This window comes from Macaca mulatta, chromosome 10 (assembly GCF_049350105.2).
Source record: "Macaca mulatta isolate MMU2019108-1 chromosome 10, T2T-MMU8v2.0, whole genome shotgun sequence".
Taxonomy (NCBI): Eukaryota; Metazoa; Chordata; class Mammalia; order Primates; family Cercopithecidae; genus Macaca; species Macaca mulatta.
Genome location: NC_133415.1, coordinates 38,252,501 through 38,260,000, shown reverse-complemented (window position 1 = coordinate 38,260,000; position 7,500 = coordinate 38,252,501).

Here is a 7,500-nt window from a genome sequence, read left to right as displayed (position 1 = left end):
CCACCGCTCACACGGCCCGCGCTCCCCCGCCAGAGGGGAGCACGGGACGTGCGCTCGCCAGACCAGGCGGCGCCCTTCCCCGCGTGGGAGGGGCGCGTCTCACTCAACCGCCTCGACCCGCACAGCCAACGAGCTCCCTCAGGACCCACGCGCGGACACCATGGCGGCGACCGGAGGAGGGGGCGCTGGGGGCGGGAGCGACACACCACCGCTCGGCCTCGGGCACCTGAGAGACAGCCCGGGGCGCTCCAGGAGCACCGCAAAGGCCCAGGCGGAGCCAGCGCTCGTGCAATACCCGAGAGGGCAGCACGGCGGGCCAGCGGGACAGCACCCCCACCGCCGCGGAGGGGGGCGGCCCACGAGGCGACGACCACAAGAGGCGAAAGCGAGGAGTGCCTGCTGCGTCAGAGGACCCCCGCTGACCCACGCCGGACGCCACGAGGCAGACGGCGGGGTCGGGACAGCGAGGTCGGGCCGGGTTCCGCACCCCAGTGCCTCCCAACGCACCGCCCGCAGGCGGGGATGGGAGACGGGGGAAACCCCGCGGGCGGGACGAGAAGAACGGGTCTCATTCACCACGAATGCCCGCCCCTCGCCCGTCGCGGCTCGGTCCCGGCCCGGGAGAGCGTGACATCACCACATCGATCAGGGAAAGCATCCCCGGAGCAGGGTCGGCCAGCCAGCCACAGCCTCCCCAGAGGCCAGCGAGCAGATCAGCCTGGCCATCCCCAGCTCCAGGACAGGGGCGGCAGACAACCCGGCAGAGACGAGGAATGCCTGACACGCACGGCACGGAGCCAGCGGGAGTGGGGTTGTCTCGGCCGCCCCAGGTGCCCGCAGCGGGGAGCGCACGGTGGCAGGGTAAGCCCGCGCCACCTTCCCCGCCGCCCCCAGGTGGGTCAGAGACCCGGACCCAAGGCGGCACCGGGAGCTGGGACGCTCGGATGCATGAGAGACCGGGCACACGGGCCCCAGCAGGCGGCTCAAGCACGAGCAGGGCCGGCTAGCCGGGTCACCGGGAGGCCGAAGACCCGCGACGCATCCAAGAGACCCAACCTCTCCAGCGACAGGTCGCCAGAGGACAGCGTGTCAGCAATAACCCGGTGGCCCAAAATGCCGGCTCGGAGTGAAACATATACCTCCCCAGGAGACAGGAGGTCGAGTCACCGACCACGCCGCCGGCCCAGGGAACCCGCGACACGGGCATCTGTCCCCAAAATCGCCACCATCGCAGCCAGACACGGAGCACCCAGGGCCCTCTGGTCGACCCCAGGACACACGCCGGAGCAGCGCCGGGCCAGGGACGTCCTCCCGGCCACCCGTGCCACGCAGGGGCCGGCCCGAGTCTCCAGAGCGAGACTCGGAAGCGTTTCCGGCCGTCCCCTCGTACGACCGGGACACACGAGGGACCGAAGGCCGGCCAGGTGTGACCTCTCGGGCCGCACGCGCGCTCAGGGAGCGCTCTCCGACTCCCCACGGGGACTTGCAAACAACAGGTCACGGCAGAGGGACCGCTCCCCGGCACCCGGGGGACGAGGCAGGACGGTCCCCGGCTCCCCACGGGGACTTGCAGAAAAAATTCGGCCGCTGCCTCAGACGGCCAGGATGCGCGCGGGCCCGCGACCGGGCCGGGAAGGGTGTCCCCAGCCTCCCACCCCAAGCCCGGTGGGTCCCCGCGGGTCGCGGGTCAGGCCTCGGGAGCCGCGGCGTGCTGGTCGACCAACCCCGGCAGCCCCACACCCGGCTCTGGCCCGAAAGCGCAGCGACAACCTCTCCCCACATAAGCCTGCACGCCTGAGCTCTGACTCACAAGTGACGCGCCAGAGCTCTGGCGCGACCGGGACAGCCCGGCTGACGACCGCGGTCTTTCCGGAGCTCTGCCTAGCTCACAGCGGGGACGGTCCCCTCCCTCGGCAGCTGCCACCGCAGCTCCGGAAGCCAAGGGAACGATATAAAAGCGGCCGCCAGATGGAGTCCGACAACCGTCGCGAACGTCACCAAGACAGATCCGGATGGCAGGCCGGCCCGCGGACCGCAAAACCGAAACCGTGAGTCGAGAGACGCTATCCCGAGGCCGAAAACGCAGCCCCTGTACCCCAACCCCACAGAAACGGTCCCCAAACCCTGTCTCTGCATGGACCGCGACACAGTCAGAAGACAACCCACGGCGTGTGGATGTTCGGAGAGGCATCTCGGTGGGAGAAACAACAAGCAAGGACTCGGTCGCGGGTCGTTGAGGACACAGGGAGACACAGAATGCGTAGGCTCTTCCTGAATCCAGACAGAGAAGGAGGGAGGGAGGGAGGGAGGGAGGGAGGGAGGGAGGGAGGAAAGGCAGGCAGGCAGGCAGGCAGGCAAACATAAAGAAGGAAACAGAGAAAGAAAGAAAGGAAGGAAAACCTAAAGGAGAGAAAGAAAGAAAAGAGAAGAAAAGAGAAGACAAATATTAATATAAGTATTTCCATTTGTATATAGGTATAACATATAAAACTACATTAAAATAGAAAAAAATTTATATGCATACACATGAATGAACAGATAAAAATGAATAAACAAAAAATAAGATAACATAACATAAGCAAATAGGCCAGGCGCGGTGGCTGACGCCTGTGATCCCAGCACTTTCAGAGGCTGGGGGAGAGAGAGAGAAAAAAAATGAAAGAAAGAAAGAAAGAAAGAAAGAAAGAAAGAAAGAAAGAAAGAAAGAAAGAAAGAAAGAGAGAGAGAGAGAGAGAGAGAGAAAGAAAGAAAGAAAGAAAGAAAGAAAGGAAGAAAGAAAGAAAGAGAGAGAGAAAGAAAGACAGAAAGAAAGAAAGAAGAAAGAGAGAGAGAGAGGGAGAAAGACAGCGAGAAAGAAAGACGAGAGAAGAAAGAAAAAAAAAGAAAGAGGAAAGACAGGAAGAAAGACAAAGCAAGAAAGCAAGAAAACAAGACAGCAAGAAAGCACGACAGAAAGAGAGAAAGAGACAGAAAGAAAAAGCAAGAAAGCAGCAGAGAGAGAGAGAGAGAGAGAGAGAGAGAGAGAGAGAGAGGCGCGAGGCGAGGCGAGGCGAGGCGAGGCGAATCTACCTGCTTTCACTACATGTGGGGAGAATCAGGAAAGCCCCCACTAACAACAAGGCCTGAAGTGGAGCTGCCATCTGTGAAATCCGAGCAGAAGAGTCCACACGGGTTAAAGACACGAAGAAAGACAGGGAAACAACTGCTCAAAGAGAAGAACAATCTGGCCCAGCCAGGGTCTGTCTCCTGAAGTTGTGTGGGCAACGAGGGAGTGGGACGGAGGGAGGGAGTGGGACGGAGGGAGGGAGGGCCTCCGAGGCTCGTGTCAAACAATAAATGATAATAAAATAAAAGGAAGTTAAAAAAAAAAATTGCGCATCATTCGTAGCATCACTGACGCCTCGAAAGGCGAGAGGCATGTGTTTATGTCACTGTGGGACTGTTTTCTTTTTTCTTTTCTCTTTTTCTTCCCTCTCTTCCCGGAAACTCACTTTTTAATTATTTCATTTTCCTTTTCTTTTTTTTTTTTTAATTTTTAATTTTACTTTCATTTTTACTTTTATTTTTAATTGCTTGAGAGGTTGTCTCCCTCTCTCGCCCAGGCTGGTGTACAGTGGCGCGATCTCGGCTCACTGCAACCTCCGCCTCCCAGGTTCAAGTGATTCTCCTGCCTCAGCTCGGCCTCCCGAGTAGCTGAGATTACAGAGGCGCACGACCATGCCCGGCTAATTTTTGGTATTTTGACTAGAGACGGACGGGGTTTCACCATACTGGCCCTGCTCGTCTGACCACCTCGTGATCCAGCGATCCACCACCCTCGGCGTCCCAAAGTGCTGGGATGACAGGCTTGAGCCACCGCGCCGGGCCTAGTTATTCCTTTTATTTTATTTCTAATTTTTAATTGTACGTATGCACGTATGCATGTATGTATGTATGTATGTATGTATGTATGTATGCATGCATGCATGTATCTATCCTTTTCTTTTTTTTTGAGACGGACAGAGAGAGACAGTGAGAAACAGAGAGAGAGAGAGAGAGACAGACAGACAGACAGAGAGAGAGAGAGAGAAACAGACGGGGGGGGAGAGAGAGAGAGAGAGAGAGAGAGAGAGAGAGAGAGACCAACAGACAGAAGGACAGGCAGAGAAAGAGAGTAAGACAGAAGACAGACACAGGGAGAGAGACAAGCGGGGGGGGGGGGAGAGAGAGAGAGAGAGAGAGAGAGAGAGAGAGCTCCCAGACATCACGAAGCCGTTTCAATGACATATTCTCTCTGGTCTTTGTCTGGGGATATTCAGTTTTTCAACGTAGGCCTCAAGGGCTCCCAGATGTCCCTTTCGAATCTCTACAAAGAGAGTGTCTCCAACCTGCCTAATCAAAACAAAGGTGTAACCCTTTAGGATGAGTCCACACATCGCAAAGCAGTTTCTCAAATACATTCTTTCTAATTTTCATCTGGGAATATTAGGTGATTCACCATAGGCCTAAAGGGACTCCCAAAAATCCATTCAGAGAGACTGCCCAAAAAAAGTGTTTCTAACCTGATGAATCCAAAGAATGGTGTATCGCTAAGAGATCAATCTACGCATCACAAATCAATGTGACAGATAGCCTCTCTCTGGTTTTAATCTGTGGATAGTCTGCTTTCCAACGTAGGCCTCAATGGGTTTCCAAATGTCCCCTCACAGATTCTACGGAAAGCGTGTTTCCAACCTCCTGGTTCAAAAGAATTATCCGTTCGAGGTGAATCCACACGTCAAAAAGCAGTTTCACCAGCAGCAGTTTTTCTCCTTTTCCTCTGGGGATGTTCACTTTCACCAGGAGCCACAAAGGGCTCCCAAATGTCCCTTCGAAGATTCTGCAAAGAACTGCTTCCAATCGGCCGCGTGCAGCGGCTCACGCCTGTCATCCCAGCATTTTGGGAGGCAGAGGCGGGTGGATCACCTGAGGTCAGGAGTTCGAGACCAGCCTGGCCAAAACGGTGAAACCCCATCTCTACCAAGAACACAAAAAATTTGCCGGGCTTGGTAGCGGGTGCCTGTGATCCCAACTACTTGGGAGGCTGAGGCAGGAGAATCCCTTCAACTGGAAGGCAGAGGTTGCAGTGAGCCGAGATGGTGTCACTGCACTCCAGCCTGGGGGACAGAGTGAGAGTCTGTCTTAAAAAAAATAAAAACATTAAGAAAAAAATACTACTACTACAACAACAACAACAACAACAACAACAACAACAACAACAACAAAATGCTTCCAATCTGCTGAATCAACAGAAAGGTTTAACTCAGTAAGAGGAATCTACACATCGCTAAAAAGCAGTTTTACAGATAGCTTCTTGTTAGTTTTTATCTACAGTTTCCTGGTTTTCACCCTAGGCCTCGAATAGCTCCCAAATGTCCTTTTGCAGATTCTACAAAAGGGCCGCTTCCAACCTGGTATATCAAAAGAAAGGTTTCACTCTGTGAGATGAATCCACACACGACAAAGCAGTTTCAGAGACAGCTTCTTTCTAGTTTTTATTTGGGGATATTCGGTTTTTCACACTAGGCCTCAGTGGGCTCCCAAAGGTATACTCGCGGATTCTACAGAAAGAGTGCTTCAAACCTCCTCAATCAAAAATTAGTTGTAATTCGGTGCCATGAATCCACACATCACAAAGCGGTATCATAGAGAGCTTCTTTCTATTTCTCTGGTGGGGATACTCGGTTTTTCACAACAGGCCCCAGTGGGCTCCCAAATGTCCATTCTGCTTCCAAACTGCTGAATCCAAAGGCAGTTTTAACTCGGTATGATGAATCCACACGTCACAAAGCTGTTTCATGAAGACCTTCTCTCTCGTTTTTATCTGAAAACATAAGATTTTTTCACCATACGACACAAGGGTCTCCGAAATGTACACAGACAGATTCAACAAAAAAACCCTTCCAACCTGCTGAGTAAAAAGAAAGGTTTAACTCTGCGAGACGAATACACACACGACAAAGCAGCTTCACAGAGAATGGTGTTTTTTGTTTGTTTGTTTGCTTGCTTGCTTGCTTGCTTGCTTGCTTTTTGGTTTGTTTTCTTGGTTTTTTTTTTTTTTTTTTTTTTTTTTTTGGAGACGCACTTTCGCTCTTGTTGCTCAGACTGGAGCGCAATGGCGCCATCTCGCCTCACTGCGACCTCCGCCTCCCAGGTTCAAGCAATTCTCCTGCCTCCGTTTCCCTTCCCGAGTAGCTGGGATTACAGGCATGTGCCACCACGCCCGGCTAATTTTGTATTTTCAGTAGAGACGGGGTTTCTCCATGTGGGTCAGTCTGGTCTCGAACTGCCGACCTCAGGTGATCTGCCAGCCTCGGCCTCCCAAAGTGCTGGGATGACAGGCGTGAGCCACCGCGCCCGTACAATTGTATTGTATCGTATTGTATTGTATTTACATTGATTGATTGATTGATTGATGCTGCCTGATCAAAGGTCACTCAGGCCCAGTCGTCAAAGTGGCGATTTCCTAGGCAACAAGGAAGGGGGGAGCTTGGAGGTGGGGGCGGGGGCGGTGGAGAAGACACAGTTGCCCCAGGCTGTGCGCAGGCGGCCTGAGCTTCCTTCCTCTGTTGAGGCCTCCATTTTCAGAGTAACAGTGGCCGCTAGGTGATGCCCGACGTCTGCCAATGAGACTGTCAGCCCGGAATGAATTGGGATCGCCTGGAGGGGGAGGCGGGAGGGGGAAGGATGGAGGCCCCCACAGCACAGTGGGTCACCGCGCCCTTCCAGGCGATCCCCACAACTAATCGACCAGGGCCCCTGGGGGCACACAGCCTAAGACCCCAGCCATCGGATCATCTGGAACTTCTGTCCGAAGACGAGAGACGAGAGACCGACTGGAAATTCTCTCGGTCAAGGTCCAAACGTAAAAGAATCACTGACACAGACACCAGGACTAACTAAGACAATTTGTAAAAGTTTCCGTGTTTTGGGTGAATCCGCGTATTTCTGGATCACAAAATTACTGATTTTGAACATTGCGGTTTTTCCACTCCTTACGTGTACGGTCCTGTGATAGACAGACCAGGGGACTCCTCAGCTCAGAGTCCATGAGGCCAGAAGCTGACATCCTAAATTTCTATGTAGAATGAATTTCAGCAAGCCAGCCAAACACTCTGCCGTAAAACTGTCCGGAAGACAAGCGGTGGTGTTTCGGGGGCGGATTTGGGGGGGGGGGGGGAGCCGGGTGCGGTACGCTCACGCCTGTCATCCCCGCACTTTGGGAGGCCGAGGGCAGGCGGATCCCTCGAGATGGTGGCCATTGCACTCCAGCGTGGGCAACAAGAGCGAAAACTCCGTCCAAAACAAGAACAACAACAGAAACGTGAAGTGCCGTCTGCTGTTCTTTTTGCTTCCCACCCCGAGAAGAACAGAATACAGCTGTTGTCTCCCTGCCCGCCTGCCTGCCTGCCTGCCTGCCTGCCTGCCTGTCTGCGTGCCTGTCTGTCTGTCTGTCTGTCTGTCTGTCTGTCTGTGACAGGG